The 27510-nt window shown below is 41.4% G+C and overlaps 1 protein-coding gene across 2 annotated transcripts in view; it reads left to right on the top strand.

The window, feature by feature from the left end:
• The first annotated feature begins 5049 nt into the window (after positions 1-5049).
• The window catches only part of pkig (protein kinase (cAMP-dependent, catalytic) inhibitor gamma), a 30661-nt gene continuing 8200 nt past the window's right edge, over positions 5050-27510 (top strand). The window contains exon 1 of one of the 2 annotated variants that reach the window (XM_083920915.1): positions 5050-5253. The gene's annotated coding sequence lies outside the window, so the exon portion shown is untranslated. Of the gene's footprint in view, positions 5254-23529; positions 23666-27510 lie in introns of those variants that run through there. The other variant, XM_083920916.1, reaches the window with a different exon arrangement.

Below are 27510 nucleotides of genomic sequence, written 5' to 3' on the forward strand. Positions count from 1 at the left end.
GGATGGGGGCCAAAAGCATCGAGTATGCCTTAAAGAACTTGAATGTAAAACCATTGGGACCAGGAGATTTCCTGTTTTGCATAGACTTGATCGCTTCATGCACCTCCAACAGAGAGGTGGGTCTACCGAGCTTCCTAGAGATATTTATATCAATCTGAGGGTAAGTTAAATGGTCCAAGGGATCAGGGGTCGCTGAAGTAGATGAGCTGCATTCAGATTTATATAGTGCGGTGAAAAAATCAGTAAAAGACTTGTTGATAATCACTGGACCAGAAGTGTGGCTTCTGTCCAGTAGTTGAATTTTAGAGATTAGTCTGGAAGCACTAGCGCTGCGGGCCTGCTGTGCCAGGAGTCTCCCTGCCTTATCTCTGTGTTCTGGAGTGTGCCCGAAACTATGACATAGCGGCCGTCAGTATCTAGGATTACATTTGCTGGCCCATACAGGACCCTTTTATGAATGATGATAGCTGTCCCTCTAACTCTATCTGTAAATTTGGAATGGAATAGTTGGCTCATCCACACCCTCTTAATACGTGAGGTGTGAGCTGATTTGAGATGTGCTTCCTGCTGGAACATCACATCCCTCTGAAGGTGCTGTAACTGTGTCAGGACCTTACTGCTTTTGATCGCGTTGTTTATTCCCTTAGTATTCCAGGAAATCAGACACACTCCAGTACCTGTCTTGACAGCATTAGCCATAGGAACAATAATAATAAGTTAGAATGATGCTGCGTGACCCAAAGTATTCTGTAGTAGTGGAGGAAGAGAGTGGGGAGGAAGGTAAAACAGAACAAAAAAACAAAAAAACAACAACAAATCAAGGGCCAAAACACACATTAAATAGAACAAAACAACATAAGACAATAACATTGGCCCTCATTTATCAAACGAACGTACGGCAGAAGAACGTGCGTACGACCATTTCCAAGCAAACTTCTGCATTTATCAATTTGGACGTGAGCGGGAGCTACGATCAAATCTCACGTCTGGTCTGAGATCGTGTACGCACATTTGAGCCTGTGGATTTGCGGTGCAGCACAGCAAAACCTGGCTGAAAATAATTAACAAACCTCAGTTGTCATTAAGCATAAGCAGTCACTTATTAAGAACAGATCAAAACGGATTCTTAAAACGAATAAAAAAAAATTGTGGTTGGAGAAATTGATTGTACTCATGTGCGTCTGAAGGCACCATCCATGAATGATTACGCATTCATCAATCGCAAAAACTACCACTCGATAAATGTACAGGTGATTTGTGATGCCAAGCTATCGCTTTCAAACGTGGCGGCCAGGTGGCCAGGGGGGACACATGATTCTTTTATATTTCAAAACAGCTCGGCTTCAGCCCCCTGCGACACAGACAGGGACAAGCGGTTGAAGATGAATGAATGAATGAATGTGTTGGCGCGCGGCTGCAGGAAAGCGCACTGCAGAGCCAAAGTCATCTCCTCGGTAAGTGGCTGCCCTCGATAAATTGCATTAAATCAAACAAGGTATCAGATGGTGACAGAGGTTATCCTCTAACGGAATACCTAATAACCCCGCTGGCAAACGCTGCTACAGAGCAGGAGCGCAGGTTCAGCATCGCGCACACACGCACACGGGTCACAGTGTGCCTCCGTTATTCTTTTCCATACAGCGCTTTTATGGGCCCCTTTTATTCCACTCTTAAGACTGCCAAAAAGCACATCTTTATTTTGCTCCATCTCGGATGTCAGGATGCCGATCTGTGTCGGAAAAGTTTATTCCCGTACCAGCGGTTCTGGCCCTCAGTGGGCGAGGCCCCCGAACCAGGAATATTTAAGGGAGTAACATGTTAATGACGATCGAATTCAGCCGCCGCATTTATCAAGGCCCATTCATTCGTACGCTGATATTGGTCGGATACGAATGTTTCATAAATCACACGTGTGTCCTGTCATACGACCAATTCTGCGCTCAGATCTGCGCCCGTTTTCACGCAAAATAATAAATAAAATGATAAATGAGGGCCAGTGTGACCAATCTGAGGGCTACTCCCAAAAAAGCATCTACAGTAAGCTATCCAGCTCGCAACTAACAGTTGAACTAAAACTTCCAGGGTCTCCTCCCTTAACTAGCAGTGTTTGACCCCTTATTTGACAACAATCTCCGCCTGAATGTGGAGAAGACGAAGGAGATTGTTGTGGACTTCAGACGACGGCACTCCCAGCATGTTCCACTTACCATCGACGGTGCTGCAGTGGAGCAGGTGAGCAGCACCAAGTTCCTGGGAGTGCACATCTCTGAAGACCTGTCCTGGAGCAACAACACAGCATCACTGGCCAAGAGAGCAAACCAGCGCCTGTACTTCCTCCGCAAGCTCAGGAGAGCAAGAGCCCCGACCCCCATCATGCATACCTTCTACAGAGGCACCATCGAGAGCATCCTCTCCAGCTGCATCACCGTGTGGTACGGCGCCTGCACCGTGTCCTGCCGCAAGACTCTGCAGCGCATCGTGAGGGCAGCTGAGAGGATTATCGGTGTCTCTCTCCCCCCCCTGTCGGACATTTACAACACCCGTCTCACCCGCAGAGCCATCAGGATCGCAGGTGACCCCACCCACCCCTCCAACAGCCTCTTCAGCCTGCTGCCGTCGGGGAGGAGACTGCGGAGTCTCCGAGCCAAAACCAGCAGGCTAAAAGACAGTTTCTGCCCCCAGGCAGTCAGGAGACTCAACTCCCTCCCTACTCTGCCCCCCCTCCCCCCTCTGACTCTGCCCCCTGCCACAGCCACCCTTACACCTCCCCTCCCCTCCGTCATCTGACATCATGCCCCCCCCCCCCCCCCCCCCCCCACACACACACTACATCTGAACTCGGACTCTAACTGCTATTTGCACTTCACTGCACTACCTCACTTTAACGAACAATACCGCTCTACCTCAATTCAACAAATGTCATTGCACTGTTACTGTCTATTTATTATTATTATTATCTATTCACTTTACAATCCACTGCCACTTTACATTTTTTACTCTTTGTATATTTTTCACTCTTTGTATATTTTTATTATTTTTATTATGTTGTATGTATATTCTGATTGCACTGGGTCTGAGAGGACTGTAATTTCATTTTTTGCATTTGTATGTCATACATATTGCAATTTTTGACAATAAAACTGACTTGACTTGACTTGACTTGATTTCACCACAAAAAAGGAGAAAAAATAATGAACTGAAAAGACATTTATTCCAGAGCAAACTGTGTGAAGTAAATTAAATCAGCCAGCAGAGGGCGCTATGAAGCCTTAGGGCAGGCAGGCCGTGACGTATTTTTCATCAGATAAGATGAATAGAATGCCTGCATGTATGAAACCCACCGTCCACCCTGGGTTAGAATGCACATGCTGTATCGATACAGGTCACCTCTGTACATCAGTCTATGACAAGTGTCCGGCTTCAGTAAAGCTCTTTGACCAAACAGAGAACAAGAATACTTCAGATAACCCTGTGGCGGTCGATGATAAAAATTAGAAATAAAATAGAATAAAGCTGTGAAGAAAATAGATAATAACAAACTGAAATCCACATGTGAACAGGCTTCAGGACTTGGCACGGAGGCCGATTAAAGATAATCTGAATTCACATAATAGTGTAAGCAGACACAGAATTAGCTAATTTATTTATAAAAAGCGACTAGAGACAAGTTTAGCGATATTCAGACCATCCGGTAAAAGGGAGAAATATATGGTCAGCCTAATTCATTCCCATGCATGCCGCTCAGAGTAACCCAACTCTACGGCTGCTGAGGTCCATCTCTCCCCCTCCCTCCTGCCATGCAGCAATACTGTGCACACACTCAGTAGGGGTGCCAGACAGTATGCAGCTCCACCGTCCAGACCACAACACAAGGGGGGCATCCGGTTTTAGAAGATACTGTTTTCAGGCTCTAATAACACCGCCTCTGTGTGGATGGTCAAAACGATACTAAAGTTTTGCGGTTGCAGGGAAACGCGTCTCCTTGTGGATGGGCCCTCAGTCTGGCAGAACTTTCCAATGGATGGCTGACATATACATATTTTTATTTTTTGATAGTGCTCCAGCCTCTTGACAATTGTAAACAAGATTTTACTGCGTATGTGTCATAGTCCAAAGCTCAGATGTTGGTTTTTTTGGTGACTCAGCCTCCTTTCAAAGGCCTTGCCTCATCTCAGGAATGTAATTTCAGCTTTAATGCATGAGTTGTAATAATCTAATGATGTAATAGTCAAAGGGGACATTCGTCTGCATAGAGTACTTTTACTTTAACTACATTGTCCGGATTATACTTACATATTTTTACCCATTGCATGACTTTAACTTGAAACAGAGTAGTTTTACAGTGTGGCGTTAGTATTTTTACTGAATCTGAATAGGTCGGCAGTAGCTCAGTCCATAGGTGACTTGGCTGGGAACAGGAGGGTCAGAGTCGATTCCCTGTGTGTACCATGAATGGAGCGTGGACTGGTGGCTGGAGAGATGCCCGATCATCTGCTGGGCACTGCCGAGGTGCTGCTGAGCAAGGCACCGAACCCCCAACTGCTTTGGGCGCTGAGCCATTGGCAGCCTCTCGCTCTGACATCTCTCCATTGATGGTCCTGTTTCTGCATGTGTGTATTTCGGGCCTGTGTGTGTGTAACCTGTATAATAATGAGTGAAAAAATTGAATTTCCCTAGCGGAAAAAATCAAAGGAATTCTTCTTCTTCTTCTTCTTCTTCCTCCACTGCTAAAACCCAAACAAACATCCCAAGAAACATCTGGGGCTTCCCTGCGAGGAAATCTCATCAGCATGGTGTCTGGTGGTTTGGTGTGCGTCTAAATAAAGCTGCCGTGACATGAAAGCCGACAGTAAATCATCCCTAAATATAAAGGAAAAAAAGATGCATCAGTGTTTGATCTTCAGAGTGCAGTCAGTGTGCTGTTTGGCTCCAGCCCACAGAGAGTGGGAGCCTCCACAGACGCGCTCTGATTGGCCCAGACGCAGATAACTCCATTTTGGAAAACAGCTGTTTGAAGACACAACCTTTTTCTCGTTGTTTGCAGACGGTACCCGGAGAAAATCACACAGGCTGTTTTACCTCGCGGTGTCACGGTGGGTTGTTTATTTGAAAGCCACACCACCGTGCTCCAGTTTGGGTCCGGTTCCGCCCGCTTGCTGCGTTTTTGTCCGACTGCCAGGAAACTTAACTGGGGGATCCATGGTGTTCAATTTCCATTGTAACAAGTGGATATCAGGAGGCGACCCGACCAAGGTTAGTGGCGATATTACCGCTATTAGTGCGGCTTTATCTGTGGATTCATGTGCAGAGAAAGGTGCGTGTTTGCAGTGGGCAGCCGCAGAGAGCTGCAGAGTCACGAAGCGAAGGAGTTTTTTTTTTTTTTTTACATTTTCTATTTCAAAAGGCATTTTCCCAGGCAGCACAAAGACTAACCACAGACAATGCACGCTTCTTTGCAGAGCCGCGAGTGTCCACTGTGCACAAACTGCATCTGTCAAGCGGGTACAGCTCATTCTCTTCGGTGAATCACATTATGCATGTTAATCGCATGTTTCCCCCCCCCCTCGTATGTATGAGGCATTCAAGTGCATCCATTCTGCTACAGTTTTAAAGGGCTGGCATGCACGTCCTTCCCACACATTAGCTGCTGCATTCAGGGGAGCTAATGACAGCCTGGATAGCCGTTGAAAGCTCTCATCTGCTCTCATCAACTGTGCTTCTCTGCTCCGTCAATGCATCCAGCCAACAACACCCCCCCCCCCCTCTCATCTCCTCCTGTAAACACAAATCAACTTGGTCCTCTTGTTCTCTTAACTGGATTAGATAACATGGCGGCGATGACAGCAGGTTTTCATTCAATAACCCTAAGAGAAGAAGGCGCATGTCAGTGCAGATCTTTTCTGGAGGTGAATTCTTGTGAAATGACAGGGTTGGATGCTGGAGATGGTGTTCAGAGACTCAGCAGCAGCAGCAGCAGCAGCATGGGGAGGAGGGGTAGGGGAGCAGCAGCCTGGGACCCCCCACTTTGCATGAGTGTTGCTGGGCAAGTGCCAGCGTTACTGGGCACGGGCACGGGTGAAGATAAATACTGGCCTCTTGCCTGCCTGTGGTGATTTGCTTCACTGTGGACTGGCTGTGGCTGACTGTAACCAAAACAGTGCTCTCCCTGGGCTCACTAACATGTAATCTAGACATAAAAATGTACCAACAGCTGTGGATTAAAATACAGGTGCTGCAATTTAACAACCAGTTTCATTTCAGTTGCAGGCAGCAGGGTTGTGGCATGTCTGGACTGGGATAAGCTACACAAACAAGGGTGAACTGATTTTAGCATTTCATGGCTCAGGGAAACTGTTGCGCATGACTTTAAATGCCTCATTTTGGGAATAAAATAGAGATAGTCCAGTACCATTATTCCCTTCCTGATAACGATTCCCAGAAGTATTTCTTTAGCAGAGTGTAAAAATATTGTGAAATACGATACAATATGACTTTATTATCAGAACATGTCATTAAGCATTAAGACATCAAGACAGGAGCCAAAAATACATACATTCAACCCATTACAATATCGGCAGACAACATTTTAGGCCCATCAGTGTGCGTTTGATCTGGCATTAAGCACGTATTTAGATGGAGGATTGACTGGTGCAAAGAACGCTTCAGTCTAACCTTAATACACTTTGGAACCCTATACCTCTGGTTTGATAGTAACAAATTGTACTCACTGTTCATAACGTGCTGACACTTTGCTAAGTCTAGCTCTGATGCTGCTGTTTCAGAGCAGAAAACAACCGTTTTATCCCGGTGAAACTATTTTAAAGTAGTAAAGAAGAGCAGCCAATGTGATTCTGGGTCCGGGGAAAAAAATATCGGATTTTGGGAGTAGAAGAAATATAATTTTCTTGCTTAAGTGATTAAGCTTTTGATTTAAAAATGTCAGAAAAGGCCCATCACAATCTCCCAAAGCCCAAGGATCAACTGTCTGATCAACACCAACATTGAAACCTGCAGACACTGCCACATAAGACAAAGAAAAACAGGAAATCTTCACAGTTTAGAAGCTTGAATTTGGACATTTCATCAGCATAGTGGAAAATGATTTCTGATGAGTCGTTTCAGCTCGAGTAATATGCTGGACAAAAATCACGTTTGCATTTGTTTTCCGGAGCTGCGGCTGAAGGTGAATCTGTGTGGCCGTATATCAAATGACAGCGTCACATAACATAATTTAGACATTAAAGAGCAGAAAATTGGTTTTAGAAATGTCAGAAAATGCCCATTACAATGTTCTAAAGCTCAAGGTGATGATATTTAATAGCTTGTTTATTCCCATCAACACCCCAGTACCTGAAGTTATTCAGTTTACGATCACATAAAACAAACACATCTTCATAATTTAGAAGCTGGAACTCTGGAATATTTGGCTTTTTTGCTTAAAAAAACTATTATGAAAATAGTCACAGATTGTATCCACTAATCATTTCAGCTCAAATCATTCACTAAAAACAAGGTGAATCTGTCTTGCCATTCTTCGAAAAGGCAACAGCATTCCTGGACATAATTTAGACATTAAAGAGCACATAATGTTTTTATATTGGTGGAAAAATCACATGTCGGAGGGAGATTAAGCCACCTGATGAATTGAAGATTAAATTCTGTACAATCTGTATAGTCTGATGCCAGATATGCCATTTTTGGGAATGGCTGTCTGCTTCCTCGTCTCGTCTCTTTGTACCAGCTAACCAAACATGGTCTGTTATCCTTCAAAATGGCCAAAGGGGGGTAAAGGGGGTGGAGACCAGCCAGAACAGAAAACAGCGCAAGAAGGAAAAAAAGAAAAGGGAAAAAGCCACTGGTGCTACTACAGAGTCACACATATGCCCCGCTGACCTTGGACAGATCCCTGCAGAACCCTCTGTGTTTCAATCCTATAATTTACCCAAACAAAAACAAATCTGCAGACAAAGGAAACCACTTAGCGTTAACATCACATGTGCTCATGTTTTGCCTATTATGAAGGCTCGTGCCCCAGAAGCCTTTGTGCCTCGTGCATCTTCGAATGTGTGGAGCTGCTTAATCAGAAAATGGCTAAATCGTGCAGATCACACCAGTGCCGTGATTATCTGCAGTGCTGCATGACCAAACACTCTCCCCAACACCGTTCTCTTCCTGCAACTCCTCCAGTAAATGGAAGTCATATCTGTTCCTGCAGAGGGCTGCCAACAATAACATGATTACCCTGAGAACATTTGAGCCCATATATCCCGGTGATGAGAGCCTGCATTAAGTATACATGGTCGGGGGCGGGACGGTTACTCTGTGGTTGTTTTTTTTCCGTAAGCGGTCATCGATTTTTTTTTTCCCTGCCAGACTCCTTTCTCTGTACTCCACTTGTAGCACCGCTGAAGGTTAAAAAGAACTATCTGTCTTTCTGTTGTAGTGCACGTAAGATTGTGAATACTGTCATTTTTTTAAATGGAAATTTAAAGGCAGCTGGATTCAAAGCTTTTCTGCAGCACGGATTGGACAAAACATGCTTATGATAAAAATAGCAATTTGTTCTCAGAATTGGTTCAAGTGCCTTCTTGAGTTCCTCGTCCACAATCAGTTGTCTGCCCAGAGACCTTTCCATGTTTAAAGGGATAGTTTGGATTTTTTGAGATGGAGTTCTGTGAGTGATTGTCCATAGTCAGTGTATTCCCTAGAGTAGGCTGGTCGGCACGCCCCCAGTTAGGTCATAGGGAAGGAATTTCCCCTGCAGTGATTTAGGTTGGCTCAAAAATGCTGTCTGTGGTATTCTTTCATATACATATGGTGTAATGTAGATTAATACAGAACTTGATTTCACAAGCCCAAGCCTTGTAAACTTTTATCTGTCAGCCGTTAGCACCAGGAGCTAACTTTAACGCGACAAGTAGATTGACGGCGAGTTAATCATATATGGCGAGCGCGAATGAAATAGAAACACCTGCAGGTTCCCGATCGGCTGAACCAGTGACAGTGAGAAAGAGCGAGGGTAGGGGTGTGTCGGCGTTGCTCCACAGCTATAGGTAATGTAAATTGTAACACATCAAACATGTTAAGACACATTCAACAGCATCACTCGATTCTTTATTACTGCTGCTTTTAAAGCATCCTTTATGGAGCTATGTATTTGTTTATTAAATGACAAGCCGCCATGCGACTGCCATCTCCTGCAGTTGGCATGTTTACAGCGGTATATTGCGGTTATCGTGACAGCCTTAACCCCAGATTAGAGAAGCAGGGCGGGAGGATGATCACTGCAGCCCATTCATTTCCTGCTGCGGACGGGGGCAGCAGCTACACGTGTTTTAGCCCCCTAAAAAAAGCCCACCTAAGCCTTCTTTGCTCTTGTCAAAGCCACAAGAGATTTAAAAGAGATCCATTTAAAACACCAAAAGTCACAAACAAACTAACTAAAGTAAAATTACTGTCTCCAATAGAGTCTGGTGACTTTGAGGAGAGCATAACGTCTCCGTTCCCTCCATCTAAACTTATGGCTGCAGCTATTGAAACTTTTTGTAATCGAGTATTCTACCGATCATTCCAGAGAAGGCAATACATTCGCAATTGGTTAGAATAAGTTTAATATTGAAACAATTCAAAGTGGTGCATAAATTCTATGTGACGCACGTGTTTACACAAACAGGTTTAAAGACAAATAGATTTATTTATAAATGAATTAGAGATAGATATTATCAGGAAGAGTGAGTCGCTCTCTTCCTGTTTACCGTAACAACAAGCAACGAACAAAACTCCACTGACTGATCACTGATCAGACTGATAACGTTATGTTTAACATTCATGAAAAACTAAACATAGAGGCATTCACGAGGACAGCTAATGTTACACATTCTCTTCCTGTTTATCCGTAACTATGGCAACTGCCCTCTTTAAACCGGAACAGCAGCGCTCGGTGAAGTGGCGTTAACAACGGGCTGCTACCAGCTCAGATGCTGAATCATCGATGTCATGCTGTTGTGTTAGAACAGTTCTAGTTCGCAGTGGACACATTGGACCTTTTGGACTTCTTTTTTAAGTGCGAATTAAGCTGACATTTATTTTAGATGGCTTAAATCCCCCAGACTATCCCTTTAAAGAGAACAGTGATAAGACTTAGACTTTGCTTTATTGTCATTCAATGAATACACCATCAGTGCACATTAAATGAAATGTTGTTCCAAGCTGGTATAACTTAAAAAAGGTTCAAATATTTAGTGCATACAAAGTACAGTAACAAAAGAGGGAAGTGGCATAGAGAAGAAAACAACAGTCTGTACCAGTGAGGCAGGAGGGTTTTGGTGCCATGTGAACGCTCTGCTCAGGGTCTATTTTTGTATGCCTCCCTCTGTATAATCATGGGTTTAATGTGTACATATTTTGTGGACGGGGATTTGTTGGTTCAACTGTGTTGACCTTCAACCGGATTCTTTGCCTTGTGTGCAGAGGACTTAAGCTCTACGCTGTTTTTAGCTCCCTGACTTGTCTGTGAGGAGAAAATGAGCGCCGTCACCTCGGCCTTCAGTGTGTCGAGAGACCTCCGCGACAGACTTGAGCTATAAGAATGAAATAGCTTTTTTCTCCGTAACTTCTGTCGTGTAGTCAAATTCCCACTCCATTCCCAGTTTTATTTCCTTGAATGTGTCCGTTAATCTATCACGCATGCACCGTTTCCAACACTTTTCTTTTTAAAAGGCTGGCTGGGTGTTCGGACAAGTAGATGAAAAAGAAGGGGAGAGATGAACTCGAAATAATCAAACATCGCCTGCTAAGGTTGTTGGCAAGTATCACTTATTGTCAGATATTTTTGCAGTCTACGTTGATATCAATGAAAGGTGCATACACTTATGTTTGTCAATCTTTTTTTGAAGGCTCCTTTTAAATTTCATCCTTTTGTTGTGAAGCACTTTGTAAAGACTGTTTTGATTACGCCACTATAAAGTAAATTTAATTATTGTTCTGACATTTAATGATGATGATTAAGACATCACATCCTGTGAAGGTAGATTTAATGAAACAATGGTTCAGGTGCTATAAATAGCCACAGTCTTGTGTATTTGTTTTGTGTGATAACAGCCGACAGGTCTGATGAAGTGGTGGAGCAGGATGAAGTATGTTGTTATGAAAACGGGCGATTATGGTCTGCACCTGTTTATGGCCGAAGTTGTGCCAGCTTAACTTCCATCTGAAAAATGCTGATACGAAATGTGGTCATATTTTTTTTATTGTGTTGCACAGTGTTAGTCCTAAAATTTACAAAATGTATTTTTTAACATAGAAAAAGTAAGGCACCATTATTTTTACATCAGTTGATTATTCATCGTTTTGGTCTTAAAACATATCATAAAACATCTTCTTTTTATCCAACCAGCATTCACAAAAAAACAAAAATAAAGAAAGAGAAGGGAAAGTATCAAATCCCGACATTTGAGAAGCTGGAACTTTTAAATGTTTTTGCATTTTTGCTCGAAAATGGTTGACAGTTACTTTTCAGTCAGTTGATTATGGATTGCAGCTCTAACTTAAGTCATGTGTTTTGTTTTTTGGCACTGTTTCTTTTACTGTTCACTGATAACTGTAAAGTATTTCTCACTGGACACAAAAAACACTTATACCCACTAACATCTATCTATCTATCTATCTGTCTATCTATCTATCTATCTATCTATCTATCTATCTATCTATCTATCTATCTATCTGTCTGTCTGTCTGTCTGTCTGTCTGTCTGTCTGTCTGTCTGTCTGTCTGTCTGTCTGTCTGTCTGTCTGTCTGTCTGTCTGTCTGTAAGTAACCACTAGGGGTAACAATCTCAATCCATTAATCAGCTATTGGTTCTTTTAGTCTTAGTCGACTTTTCTTTATGCTGAATAAGTTGTTTATAAGAAACTTATGAGCACATCTTTGGTAATGACACAATGTAAAGTGCCGCTTTTGCAGGATTCTATGTAGAGAATCTTTAGGGACATTTTCACTGGCCTCCGTGCTGCTTTCTACTCTCTATTAACCCTGTTTCCTGGTGCATTTGAAACCCAATAAACAGAAAGGCAAACCCGTCTACTGGCAATGAGAGAGGAGTCTATCACCTATTTTTACCAGATTTTTTCCATGGGAAAAACAAAACAAAAAGGAAATTCTTGTGCGCCTCCACACAGAAGAACTGACAGAAAATCAAGTTGAACAGTGACAGACAATGATGGATGACCTGAGTGAAGGGAGCCACAGAGGCAGGCTACAGCGTTCTCGACAACAATCCGACCATGACACAGAATATAATGTTGACAATGTTGACTTTCTGTGCAGTTTCTCAGAAAACTGAAAAGTCAATTTCCAGGTGGACTTGGGTCTTTAATGGGTTAAAAGAAACAACACATACACATGGGAAATGGGCGTATGAAACACTTGCTACCTACAGATTCAGTAGTTAAGAGTACCCGCAGATGGAAAGACAGTGTTGGTAGCCACATGTGAGTGTTTGGGACACACTGGGTAAAGAAAAGACAGTTATCTTCCAGGAATAGTCTGAGAAGTTTCCCTGGAACTTTTTATACTCTGTGAAACTGGGTCACCATTGAAATATGCTGCAGCCAGCATGAATACAAACTGACCACAACTGTCTCTGTGAGACATCAAACTACTAACTTCATACGGAACGAATGTTTCATACTCCAAAGATTGATTTGGGGTGGAGTAGGACTTTAATGTTTGGTAGATTTGAATCCAACTAAAGTTTGCACAGGAAATGACCCGGCCATTGGAAATGGCCTGGTCCAAAGAACAAAGGAAGAAAAGAAGGAGGAAGGATGGTGATACGAAGGAAGGAAACATGGTGATATGAAGGAAGGAGGGAAAGAAGGAAGGAAGGTGATACGAAAGGAAGGAAGGAAGGATGGTGATATGAAAGGAAGGAAGGAAGGAAGGATGGTTAGTCGAAGGAAGGAAGAAAGGATGGTGATAAAGGAAGGAAGAAAGGATGGCGATATGAAGGAAGAAAGGATGGTGATATGAATGGAGGAAGGAAGGAAGGATGGTGATATGAAGGAAGGATGGTTATACAAAGGAAGGATGGTGATAGGAAGGAAGGAAGGAAGGATGGTGATACGAAGGAAGGAAGGAAGGAAGGATGGTAATACGAAGGAAGGAAGGATGGTAATACGAAGGAAGGATGGGGATACGAAGGGAGGAAGGAAGAAAGAAAGAAAGGCAAGAGTGATGATAAGGGGCTACAGACTGACATTAGTCACTTTCTTGTTGTTTATTTGTAAGACTCCGATCTGTTCCCTGATCCTGATAAATGTCATTGTTGGTGAAGTTGCTCGTCAAAGTGTCAACACGTCTGTTGTGCCACGCTAAGCCAGTTGATTTAATGCATGCAGCAGAGCCGAGTTACGCACTCTTACTTCAGCTGGGTAGCCCACGGCGTCAGCACGCATTTCACAGAGCGGCCTGATGTGTTGAATAAACACTGTTTTTGAACCTATTTGTCGAGAGTATTTTTAATCAAGCCTTATTATGTAAATGCACTCTCATCCATGGGCATCGGTTTGGAAGTAAAATAGACGTGTCCCGTTTTTGGCCTCAAAGTCTGTCTCATGGAAAAAAATGAGCTTGATTATTTTAGGTGGAGTGGCCCATTTCAATTTCATGTGAAGTGATGAGACAAAAACCCGCTGCAGGCTAAAAGGAACAGCGTGACCTTCACCGTTTAACAGTCGTAAGCTTGTGTGATCTGCTTTTCCCCGCTTTGATTCGACCCACTTTGGGAATTCTCAGGCTCGAGTTCACTTTAAAATATTTGATTGATTTTTTTTTTCATCCATATCCCAGAGGAGAGAAACGATGAGTGAAGTTGACAGAAGGTCACTCACAGGAAGTGGAAAGCAAACGATCCACTTTCATTAAAATTCATTTTTTTCCCATTTCCCTTTCTGCTGCGAGAGGAAGATCAAAATCATCAAATGTGTCAATCACCTTTAATTAGACAAATCATTTTTGTTAGGTGGCCTTTAGGGAAACTCTACATGATGAAGTGAATGGACTAAGGAAGGCCTTTAAAGATGGAGACTAAGGGCGCACTCACACTGTCCATCTGTATCGTGCCTAAGCACATTTCACGGCTAAAGTCTAGTTCGTTTGACCAGTGTTAGTGCAACCGTACTGCGCCTAGGTGTGGCTCGCTTGCCAGCCACGGCCGTCTGAGAGAGGTGGGCTTTTGTAAAGCGAGTTTGCACATGTACAAGCACGAGCGTACGCACGTGTACGAGCACTAGGCCTACGGCGGTTCTGGCGTCATTTCCTGTGCGCCTGTTGGGACATAGAAAAAAGAAGGAGGGACCATGCGTGGACATTTAAAACAATGGCGAAAGGTTCACGTTGGTGTGATGCGGAGGTGGAGTGTTTACTGCAGATTTGGTCGATGAAAATATTCAAAAACAGTCGACAAGACGCACAAAAACTCAGAGGTCTGTGGAAAGATTTGTAAACAAAGCGACGCATCGCCAAGACGTCATCAATGCGTGTGACGTGTTACGGCGTGATGACGTATGGACAGGCAAGAAGCATTCGCCGAGGCCCAGGTAGTGTGAGTACAAACGGGCCTGGGCCGGTTCGGGATATGAAATGACATATATCGTGATATGAGATTTCGGTCATATCGCCCAGCCCAGTGGTTAATTACTTACTACTCAGATCATCTAATAATGTAATCAATAATAACTGTAAACCATTTTTCTTACTTTGATACCTTGAGGACATTTAGCTTATAATACTTTAATCTAAGTAGGGTTTTAAAGGAAATACTTTTACTTGTAACAGAGTATTTTTCCATTTTTCTTTTGGGACTTTTACTTGAGTAATTCCTGGGCTGCTCCGGTGTCTCAGATACAGTTTGCTCTGTAATCAACATGAATGATGGTCGTCCCTTTATCTAGGTCTGGAGGAAAGGGGCAGTGGTCGCCTCTGCTCTTTCTTTTTATGTGTTTGCTCACGGGGAGGGTTCCGTATGTGCGTTTCATCAACGCTTGCATCAACTCGGCAAATTGAATCGCATGATGCCCACATCCTCCCCAGACTTACGGGGGGGGGGGGTGAAAAGTGTGATGATGCAGCTGGCAAACCTCCGACGCGCTGTGGTCATCGGTGCAGGTGAGAGGAGCGACTTCATTTTCAGATGCGGCTGTGAAGAGCAACTGTGTGGTTGTGGAGTGATCGCAATTCTAGCTTCGTAAGTGAGCACTCTGGCTGAACGTTGTTTTATTATAGAGAGATGACGGGGGGAGCTGTGGGTGAAAACCCTCTAACAGGTGGTGCAGAGGGACGTAGCCCGCAACCAAATCATGTATTCTGTTACAAAGCGGCTGGATGGTTGTGTGCTGCAGCAGAGAGGAGGATGTGTGATGTTTCTCAAGTCTTTTTTTTTTTTTTTCCACGAGGGATATTTCCTTTTTTAGAAAATACAATAAACACGCATTCCTTCTCTGCACCTCTTGTCCTCCTTTTTTCATGCTTTCTCTCGTCCTCAAGTGCTTTCCATCCCATCATCCTCTCCTCATAAACTCCATACCTTCCTCCCCTCATCTCTCTCTTGTCCTCTCTGCGTCCTCCTCTTTGTCAACTCAAGGGTCTTTTTTAGTCGTGCGTTTGCGTGTGCGTGTGCGTGTGCGTGTGCGTGTACGTGTGCGTGTGTGTGTGTATGTATAGAGAGCCTGGGAAAAAGATAGGGCATAAACAACACAGGCAAACAAACCACCTGCTTCCTGCTGAGGTCTCATGTTGTTAAATGTGTGCACAGAAATAGAACCAGGCAACCTTGCAGGAGAATTAGAACAGATAGAACGGACAGTGGGAGGGAAACTCACCCACCGGCACCATCAGTTCTATCCACATGCAGCACATCACACCCCAGGACTGATGGGGATGAGGAAACGACCAGTTATTAAAGATGAAAACAATCGGTTGATTACGCGATCATCTGAATATCGCTCTTTTTTTTTTTTTTAACATTGATTAGAGGTCATTGTTTTAAGCAGAAATGCCAAAATGTGCTGTTTTTCTTTCTCATGTGAAGCAGAATGTCACTTGTGACGGACAGTTTGACAGATGAAGTGAGAAAACAGTCGTCAGATAAATCAACAATGAAAACGATCTGAGCAAGTGATATTGAGACAATCTCTGCAGAGGAACTGTCATGTTTTTCTATTCATGAATTCTTTTCCGATCAAAAAAAGGAATATAAAAGTATACAAAATTAAATCAGTTAAACAAATAGGAGAGAAAAAACCAACATATATACAATAATACAATATTCTGTCTGAAAAGGTGTAGGAAGAGGATTACAAATATTGCTTCAGCGCTGGGGCGGCAAGTAACACTTGTTTTATTTTAGCTTTTAATCAATTATTTTCTTGATTAATCAATTGATCATTTGATCCATAGTCGGCTGCTGGGTAATATGGCCTGATTTCATATCTCAGTAACAAATATATCACGATATATCATGTTTTACATGGAGAAGTAGTATTAAACATGTTCAAATAACAAAAGAAATGAACTATCAATTCATTATCACTATTTTAAATTAAAGCACGTAATTATGGAAATATAATAAGTAAATTTAACAGAATAACCAGCCAAGAAGAGACATAAAAAACTCTCAGAACATGAAATAGTACTTATTTGGTGTGTCCTTTCAGCCCTCAGTCCTTTTCCAGACACACAGCAGAGGCACGCACATCTAAACATTTTCAACTTGGTCGCAGCACTTTTTTAAAAGGAGTTATACTCCTGTCACATCCTAAGCTTATAATATCCCCTCGAGCTGCTCAACACACACGTAAATTAGTTTTTAAGTAAGCAAGAGAATCACTGTTCAGCGACGTTTGTGTCAAAGAACATTCATCTTTTACTTGTTTTCATCATCAGAAATAAGGAATGTTACCCACAAGCAGTGGAGGAAGAAGAACTCTGATCTTTTGCTTAGAGGACATGTTAGTTTTTTTGTCTTTTCTGACCTATAAATGTTATGTTTTATAGTCATGTTAAATAATACCAAAGTGTCAAATAATTAAATTGCCTTTAGACATGCAGCAATGGACAATATGAGAAATATAATGCATTTTTTAAAGATCAAAGCATGTAAACCTATTGTAGTTGACCCGGAAAATACAAATATGACTCTGAAAACTAGCACAATAGGGCCTCTTTAAGTAGACGTAGCAATATTACAGCATAGAAGGACTGTTCTGCCCTCAAAATTAAACATTTAAGTATTAGCTGCATCAAAATATACTTGAAGGTCCCATATCATTTCTACTGGAGCATGTTTTCATGCTTCAATGTTAAGAAATCTAATTATTGTTCTCATTCTGTCTGTCTGAATATACCTGCATTCACCCTCTGTCTGAAATGCTCCGTTTTAGCGCCTGTCTCTTTAAGACCCCCTCCTGAAAAAGCCCAGTCTGCTCTGATTGGTCAGAGATTCAGGGTCTTCTGCATCTGTGCTCTCAAAACAGCAGGGGAATAATGGTTTAAAGTCAGTTTCAGAATACGGCTGTGTATTGACTGTTTCTATACTATGGCAGTATATTTAAACCGCAACCTGCTTCATAATTAATAAACACATAATATCTCACTTTTACATTATTGGACCTTTAACATATCAAAAGTACTCATTCTGCAGAATTGACCATTTCAGAATCATAGATATTATTTTGCATTATTATTAATGATGCATTAATGTGTACATCACTTTAATGTTGCGGTAGGCAAAGGTGGAGCTCATTTTAATTACTTTATATCCTGTTGGGTAGCTTAATCTATAATATTAACACATCATAATGTATTAGTTGAAATGTATTTTGTATTAATAATATGAATGTGCAAAGTAACTAAAGTTAATTAATGAATGTAGGGCAGTAAAAATACAATATTTACCTCTGATATGTAGCATAAAGTACTTCCAAATATTACTTAAGTACAGTTGAGTAAATGTACTTTGTTACATTCCATCACTGCAGGTTTAGTATTTATAATAGTTAATAGTTTTAATAGTTGTAAATAGTTTTCATATACTGCTGGGAACTTGTGAATTTCACAAAGAAATCAATAAACTTGTGTTTTTTTTCTATAATAATTCATCATCATATTTTTGTTGAGTGTATTTTGTATTTTTAATGAAATTCTTGAAATGAATGAAAGTTACTGGAAAAATGTAGTGCACTGAAAAGTACAATATTCCCCTCTGAAATGTAATTATGAATATTTATGAAGTAGCATTACATTTAAATATTCAAGTAAAGTACCACAAAATATTACAGAAGTACTAAGTTACATTCCATCACTTGCTAATAGAGCAGTTTTGCCACCTGAGTATTTTTGTATGTAGTGGTTAGTAGAAATCAGTTAAGTTGTATTTGTATCTATAATAATGCATCATAATTTATTTCTGCAAAGTAACTAAAGTAATTGGATGAATGTAGTGCCATAAAAAGTACAGTTTTTCTCTTTGAAATGCAAGTAAATATGTATGAAAGTAGCATTAAATTGAAATAAGTAAGTATAAGTACTGAAGTAAAGTACAAGTACCCTAACACTGTCCTTTGCACCATGCGGAAGCTTTCTGTGTGTGTGTGTCGTGTTCAGTCGTGTTGAAATCTGCTGCCCCTCGACACATTAGTGTTCGCAACAGCACTTCCTGTGAAGATTTTCGGGAAAGATGAGACTCTAAACGAACAGTTGCGTCGCCATCCGGAGATGTGAGAATTTTATATTTTGCGTAGGGGGCCGGGGGGGGGCGGGGGGTGGGTATTTGTTGCAATCACGGTCTCATTTCAGAGTCCAGTCGAAGCACCTGCTCCTGACTCAGCTGTGAATCATGGGTGGTTGATGAGACTCAGTCACACCCGTCCCACACACAAACACACACACACACACACACACACACACACACACACACACACACACACACACACACACACACACACACACACACACACACACACACACACACACACACCAGGGGATTCCCTATAGCTGGAGGCTGGGCATGCTGCTACAGTGGATTCATAGTCTCATATGTCTGGCGGTCTGGCCACTCGCGTCTGCTGCCAGTGAAAACATTGATCGATCACAGTTCATTTGCAGTTTTCGGGCTGCAGGGACACTCGTACACAAGGGGATACAGTGTTGTGCATCCAACACCTCTGGTAACGTAGCCTACACTTGCTTCCAAACATGGATATCTGATCCTTGTATATGTGATCCTGCGTGAAGTGATATTAACATGCTGTGGTATCGATTGACCCAGCTGTTGCTTAGCGAGCTGTGCTAACAAAAGGGAACACAGAAGTATTGTTTGTCTCTTCTGTGTTCATCACGCTCCCCTGCCATCTGTTTAACAGATGAGGCGATTCAGTAGATTAACAGAATCTGGCGTTTTAGGTTCCCAGTTTGAGCTCAGTTAGTGTCACTGAGAGCAGAGCTGTCTGCTTTAGTTAAAACATGTATATATTTATGCGTTTTCCAGCATTTGTCAGCGTGACTTTTCAGCGACAGGGAGGGATCAGTGTGGTTTGTGTTAACTGGAAGTCATGAAGGACTTCCTGTGCAGCGGCTGGAAGTGTGAATGTGATGTGGTCATCTGGGTGGAGTCGCTCGCTGACGTCATTTGATATTTTCTTTAAGGAAGTTTGACATCGGGGGAAATGGTTTCATTCGCTTTCTTTGCCGAGAGTTAGACGAGATCTTGTTGTGTTCAAAGTGAAGAGGCAATAATAAACTGCACATGATTAGTATTAACATTGTTTATTCAGTCTATTGTCCAACTCCAAATAGCCTGCAGACATGGACCCTGGACACACACACACACGTTAGAGACTCCCACCCTGTTGTTTTTAGTTGTTGTCCGTTTGTGGTCAAGTCGATTATCTGTGTGGTTGTTTTGTGTCTCTTTGTGGCTGTTTTGCACAGAACTTCCATCGAAATCCCCAAATGACCTACTGCAATTTTCAGATGGCAGATGGCGCAGTATTTGTTAAATTACTATTGTGGTTCTGCAAAGATGTCCCGGCCTGCACAGCGCATTCTACAGATTTAAGAGCATCTCTATTTAGTACAGATCCCTTTAAAAATCACACCATAATCATTTTCCCTCTAATATCACATTTCAAATCCCAATTGGATATTTTTCATTCAGCTTTACTTTTCCATCCCCTTTGTATTACATTGTGGCCGTTTTGCATCGCTTTGTGGTAATTTTGCATCCCTTGGTAATCGAGTCACATCTCTGTGGGGTCATTTTGTATTTAATTTCGGCCCTTTCCCCCCTCTTTGTGGTCAAGGTGCATCTCTCTGGGTCATACTGCATCTCTTTGTAGTCGAGTCACTTCTTGTTGTCATTTTGCATATTGTGGTGGATCTCTTCTTTGTGGTCAATGTGTGGCCCAGTCTTTATGCTATGCTAGCTCTTTGAAGCTGTATCCTGTACAGAACTGCCACAAATATAAGAAATCAAAGATCAGTCCAGAGTTACTGTATTCCTCCAGGTTATTCAGGATGACACTGCAGTACTTTTAAATACCCTGCTCTTGCACAGGAAATGTCTTGCACACATGGTTCTGGAAACGGTTCTCACTGACCTTTCAGTAATACTTCTTCTTCCTTCTCCTTTTCCCGAAGGTCACGCCCTCTGTACTACCTCTCCCTACCTGTTCGTCTCATTACAGACACCACACATCAGCCTGCTTTTTAAAATGTCTTACTTTTATCTGTTTTTATTATCATATTAAGAGCTTGAGAGTTGAAATATATTTTTATCCAACTATTTTCTCAAACTAAAAAAGATCTACAAAAAGCCGCCCACCTGTCACAATAATCCTGCTAACCTGGAGAACAAAGTCAAGAAGACCTTCTGTACACAGACACTTAACCACACAGGGTGCCTGTAAAGTTCATAATTGATTTTTCTGACCACGAGGCTCATGATGCTTTAGTACGTTGTTGCATCTCTGACCTTCTTATCCGCTATGAGCCAATCATAATCTGACGTTTCTCAGGCAGGAAGCAGAAAGTCGATCATTAAAAAAAACAACAACAAAGAATGATCCGGCTGGTTTTGTAAAGCCAACAGCAGTAGTGTGAAAAAAACTTGAGTTCCGTCCACATGCTGCACAGTACTGCAACAATAAGCAATTAATAGTTGATTGACAGATAATTAAAGACAACCATTTTAATAACAGAGTAAGAAAAAGCAAACACTCAGAGAATATCTTTTGGTTTCGGACTGTTGTTCGGACAAAACAATATTTGAAGACATCGCCATGAACTCAGGGAAGTTGTTGTTTGCAGTCATTCTGTAGACCAAAGAGAGAAAATCATCTCTAGATAACAGTTATTGGACATTAGTAAATTATTTTGACATTTTATTGCTGCATTATTATCAACGTCTGGGGTTTTGGTTTTCTTACTTTCCCTCCTAAAGCTGAAAGTGATGTGAAGCACATTGAGTATAAGAAGAGGAGGACATTATCTATTCAAATGTGCAAAAATGTGTTTTTTTGTTGTTATACTGTTTACACAGAAATTAACAGTTTAATAACCAGTTTTATTACAGTTAAGTGTGACTGAAACTTTCAGTCGATGAACAGCAAAACCAAATATATAACTACTTTTACAGTTTTCATGTCAGAAGTCTCTGGTTCCAGCTTCCTAAAGTGAAATTGTGGTGTAAAATCATCCCAGGGTCTTTTTTAGGCAAATTGGGTATCAAACGTAGATTTTCTGGAGAGACGCTAACAGCCTGTCCGGCTAAAAAGGATCAGCTCGGGGCGGAGTTGAACACATTTAAACATCTTTTTAAACCACTAATACTGCTCAAAATAACAGCAAACCTCTGCAGTAGCATGAGAAGAGTCCCTACACAGTCACTGAAACACCAACAATGTAGTATGTGAGCACAGTTTATTAAATTAGTGTTTTGAAAAACATACCTATTGGCCCCGGTACCAGCTGATCCATTCAAGTCATGAACCAAATGCAATCCAAAAGGAAGGAGCTCATTGATGATTTATTCCAGCAAAACACGTAAACGTTGTGGTCAATAGTTCAGGAAAAAAATGGTCTCTATGGCTTATTTGATGACCCAATTTGCCTAAAAAGACCCTGGGATTATTTTACACCGGAATTTAACTTTAAATGTGAGGATTTGCTGATTTCATATCCTTGTTATTGAATATATTTGAGTGTTTTGAGGACAAAACAAAACATTTAAAGACTTCCCCTCTGCCTATGGGAAAGTTTTTCTGTGCTTTTATTGTGAAAGGTAAGAACGAAGTAGTGTAGCTGTACAGCTGTTGATAATGTGGAAGGCAAAAGAGTTTGTAAAGAGTTTTTTTCCTCTTCATCTGCACCGTAAAGTGAGTTCGTACCCGCTGGCGAAGTTGTAGACTCATAGGAATCTAATCAAAACGCTGGTCGTGTCATTATTCTATAGTCATTACTTTATACAATTAACATTTACCTCAGAATGACACGTTAAAACAGAAAAGTTGTCACTTTAACAGAGAAAATAACCCATAAATGAATCACTAATGAAAATAATCTCTTAAGCATCAGAGAGCTACTGTTTTTTTTTTTTTTTTATGGTGGATCTCTGGAGCAAAGCCAATCATATGTATTTTATTCTCCATCAGGGATCTCTCACGAGACATGAATGCTGGGAATTGATCTCTGAAGTGCTCCGACTTGTGAAGTGGGGAACACAACTCTCCTCTGTACGCCTGCCCAGATCATCTGTCCAAGCTTGATTGATTTTTGATTCGGCTGTAGCTTTCTTTGCCTTTTGTTTTATTCATTAGTTCACCAAAGACTTTTCTGCACAGCATCTGATGCTAATGGCCTCGGTCAGGCTTCTTATCTGCTTTTCCTCGGCTGATTCATAATGCCTTCAGGCTCAGGAGCTCAGTACGCTCATTTAGGGTGGCAATTATGTGAGAGTGGCAGTGATCATTCTCTGCATCTCAACTCGGTGAGAAGGAGATCGAGTATCCAGCGTTGTCAGTGATAATTTTGCATGTCTGACAGAGAAGATGGAGACTTCTGCTGTGACTTAATAGAGTATGCGTGAAACTCCGGCGAGAGTGGTTTCTGTGTGTGTCTGGTCTCCTCAGCAGGGAAAGTTTGTAAATGGCTGACGAGCTCAAGAGCAAAATCTGGCTTTTTGGCAAGCTGCAATATTCACTTCACCGGGGGAAATAAGGCCTTCACACCCGAGCCCCGGGTCCCATAAGAAGAGGAAGGATATAGGGCAAATATATACAGCAGAGTTGAATGGACAGGGCTTTTATTTATTTATGAGAGGAGGACCGGAGAGGAACAACAATGCTAATCTCGTCGAGGAAATGCAGCTCCCTTGCGTTTGAAGTGGGCTCGTTGTCAACGGAGCAGCTGCTGACATCATGTGAATAGACAGTGCCCAGACCACATTTGGCCGAGAGGCAGCGAGCAGGAGGGCAAGAAAAAGAGCTGAGGCGCACCAGTGTTTTGGTGCTCTTACTGTGTAGCACTCAGCACCGTAGGGCGAATGGATTCAGAGGACTTTAGGTCCATTTGTAGGCACCTGAGAGCAGATGAAACAACTCTAATGACTTTGGTAAGAAAACACCAGTTTATTGTTAATTTTGGATTTATCTTTGCTTTATCTTTTCATGCATGGGTCGACCACAAGATAACAGAGTTGTTGAGTGTCTGTTTGGTCATGCTGAGTTGTTAGACTTTTCATTAAGAGGCAGTGCACATCTGAAAGGATTCATTTGTTTTGTAGAACGACAGAAAATAAATGTGCAGCCATTTTAATATAAATAGTCAGTTCATTACTTAGTCATATTTCATTTATAAATGCGGAACACGGTCTGGTTACAGCTAAGCAAATGTGAGGATTTCCTCTGTCTTATATCGCTGTTAACTGAATATCTTTGGGTTTTGAACTGTTGGTCATCTGGGGCTCATCTGAGCCATTTTTACACCAGAATAAACCTATTAGTCTTTTTGTCAATGGCTTGCGAACTGAAAAAAAATGATTGTATAAAAGTATTTCAACTGGCCGTAAAACTACATAAGACACGGCATCATTAAAAACACTGCAGCTCTTTGTATTACTGACGTCGATCTCCACCGGCGCCCTTATCTGAGATGCATCACTTCTCAGCAGATTTTTTTAACTTCCACCATGCTCTTCCGTTTTTTCTTTTAAATCGATCTACTGTGCCTCATTCTGGCAGGCTCTCTTTGTGGTCAGTGTGAAATTCTCCACCCAACCAGTACCACTGCTAATCGAGCTGGTAGTAAGCTAGATAAACTAAGCATTACCGTAGCAACGGTGGACAGTGAGGGTCAATCAAAGAATTGCAATACAGTTATTGATAGTCATAAGTGCATGACACAGACCAGAAAAAAACGTGGTCAATCAACTAATATGTTGTCCAGCAACCTGCCAATGGTGACTGATGATTATGGCACGGGCCTACCGGGCAAAGGCCCATTAGGTCAGGGACCCGGACTCATAAAATGTTGCTGAAAAAAACACAAAATGATCACAAAGGGATGCTTAATGACCACAAGCATACACAAATTGACCACATAGAGACAAAAATGAAGACAAAGACGGCCAAAATGAGTAAGAATAGATGTAAAATGACCACCGACAGAAACGTAAAGCCACCACAAAAAGATGCAAAATGACTTAAAATGGATGCATTTCACATAGATGCAAAACAATTACAAAGACATACAAAACAACTAAAAACGGACCTAAAATGACCACAGAGACCCAAAAAGGTTGACTCTTTTTATCATGTATGTGTGACAAACAAAAGCACCAAATCCTCACATTTGAAAGGCTGAAACCAGCAAATGTTTAATATTTATATATTTAGAATACTTATAACTAAAACAATTATTTTATTATCGTTTATTTACTATTTTTATAGACCAAATGATAAATCAAGAAAATAAATGACAAATAATCATTAATTGGTTACTTTTTGATTTTCACACAAACACACCGGACTTATAGGCAGTTAATAAAGAATTCAGGTTTTTTTTTTTTTTTTTTTAAAGGCCAGTGGAAAAGTTGAGTTGTTGCGAGAGGCGTGGAGGCCGTTGCCTCGTCAATAAATGCAACAGAATTAGTTGCCAGACTAGAAATTGGTCGTGTAGACAGAGCTAATGGAGGTAGCAGAGCCAGTAAAGAAGCCAGTCTTTGTGTGGGTTATTGCAGATAATGTGAATTTATTACACACATATGAGGCTTAAAAGGCTCCAGCGGGATGAGCAGTGAGCCTGCCTCTCTAATGGGCCCAGTGTAAGTGGCTATGCTGACTCATGCACCCCCAGTGATCTCAAAGCCTCTTGTTCCTGATATCTACATGTCAAAACGTCTCCTGTTACATGTCACCTCGCCCAGTGGTCACTGTTCATGTCACAGTGCTGTGTGTCGCTTTCATTCACAATGAGCTTATAGTACTTTTTTATGGCGATACGACAACACAGCTAATTTCTCTCAGAATTACCAGAATTTATTCCTGAAACAATGTTTGTAGAGAGAATCTCCCCACACTGGAAATGAGACACACACACACACACACGCACACACACACACACACACACACACACACACACACACACGCACACACACGCACACATGCACACACACACAGAGCTGGGCAGGAAGGAGAATAAGTTGAGCTGATTTCCCTTTGAGAATTGCGTTGTTATTGTCTCGAGTGAAAATACACACCTGTGACATTTGTCCTGTGGTAGTGTTTCCAGCTACAGCTGTGTCGAGTTTCCCCCGAGTCCTCATACACACCCTGGCCTTTTCACATAAAGAAAGCCTTTTTTCTTGAACTAGGACACGCACTTTAAAGGGAGTCGTAAGTCATAATTTCTGGAATGTGGTGTGACTTCAGAAATTAAAGCTGTGGATGATGCAAGGCTGCCATCATATATCTGTGTAATAGGTCAAACATATTAGGATACAATGTGCCTTTAAGAAGTCTTTTTCCCCCGTTCACACATGCTGCCTATCCCTGAAATGTCGGGCTGCGTATTGGCAAAAGTCATATCACGTATCATGATACAGGGGTTACGATTCGGTATATTGATATATATCGATATACTGTAGGCAAGGTTATGCATTGGGACTTTTTATATTTTTTTATTCATGTTTTAGGAAAATAAGTATGAAGACAAGATGCATTAAGTCAAGTTTATTTATATAGCACATTTCATATGACTCAATGTGCTTCACAATTAAAAGCAAAAGCTCATACATGACAGAAACAAACTAAAAAGGCACAGCATAAAAACTGGTATTACAGTAAGGCAATAAGATAATAAAGTATCTTAAAAAAGGTTATAATACCTATTCTTAACCATCATTTTTAAACTTCCCTAAAAGCTTGTTCTTCTTTGTCTTCTTCTTCGAAGTCTTCATCTTCTTCTTCTAATTCTTCTTCGTCTTCTTTGTTGTCTTCTTCTTATTTGTCTTCTACTTCTTATTCATCTTCTTCTTCTAATTCTTCTTAGTCTTCTTCTTCGTCTTCTTTGTTGTCTTCTTATAATTTTTCTTATTTGTCTTCTACTTCTTATTCGTCTTCTTCTGTCTTCTAAGTCTTATGCGTCTTCTTCTTCTACTTCTTAGTCTTCTTATTTGCCTCATTTGTCTTCTTATTTGTCAGCTTCTGTATTCTTCTTCTCTGTCTTCTTCTAATTATTCTTCTGTATGTTGTTGTTGTTGTTGATCTTCATCTTCTTCATCCTCTTCCTGAATGTAGCTGCAGGTGTAAAAAATCCCTGACTGAAAGGTTGGAGAACTATGTGTAAAAGGAGTCATACATAAAGAAACATGTACGCTTAAAGCGGCAACAAATTTGATTAATCATTTGAGTCATTTATCAAGCTATTCTGTGTTTTATATCATTTGGAAAATTAAAAAAAAATCTAGTTTTGAAATGTTGTGGTTGGACAAAACAAGAGATTTCAAACCACCCCCAGATGTTTTACTGTATAGACTGAAGCATTCAACATAAATTAATAAATAATGTGCATAATTACTCGTTGCTACCCTAAAAGGAGTGCGATATTCTTTTATTCCCCTCAACAAACGAGAGCTGCAGTCATTCAGTCACAGGTAATCTGTATATTTTACGCATCGTCTGCCTTCAAGTCACTCTGCATGTTCATTTGCATTATACAAATGACAGCAGGTGAACAACAACAACAACAATAACAATAGCCTACACTGCTTCAGTCAGTGAGTCAGTCAGCCAGTCAGCCAGCGCTACAAAAACATGTTCATCATCGCGGTGCGCTTTGTGAACATCGGGGGATAAAGTGATTTTGAAGTGCAGCGCCATAAAACTGCCCCGTTCCACAGCTGAGACCAGACAGAGAGAGGATAAACACGTGCTGAAGAGCAGGAGGCAGAACACCACC

Source organism: Echiichthys vipera, assembly GCF_963691815.1.
Source record: "Echiichthys vipera genome assembly, chromosome: 9".
Taxonomy (NCBI): domain Eukaryota; kingdom Metazoa; phylum Chordata; class Actinopteri; order Perciformes; family Trachinidae; genus Echiichthys; species Echiichthys vipera.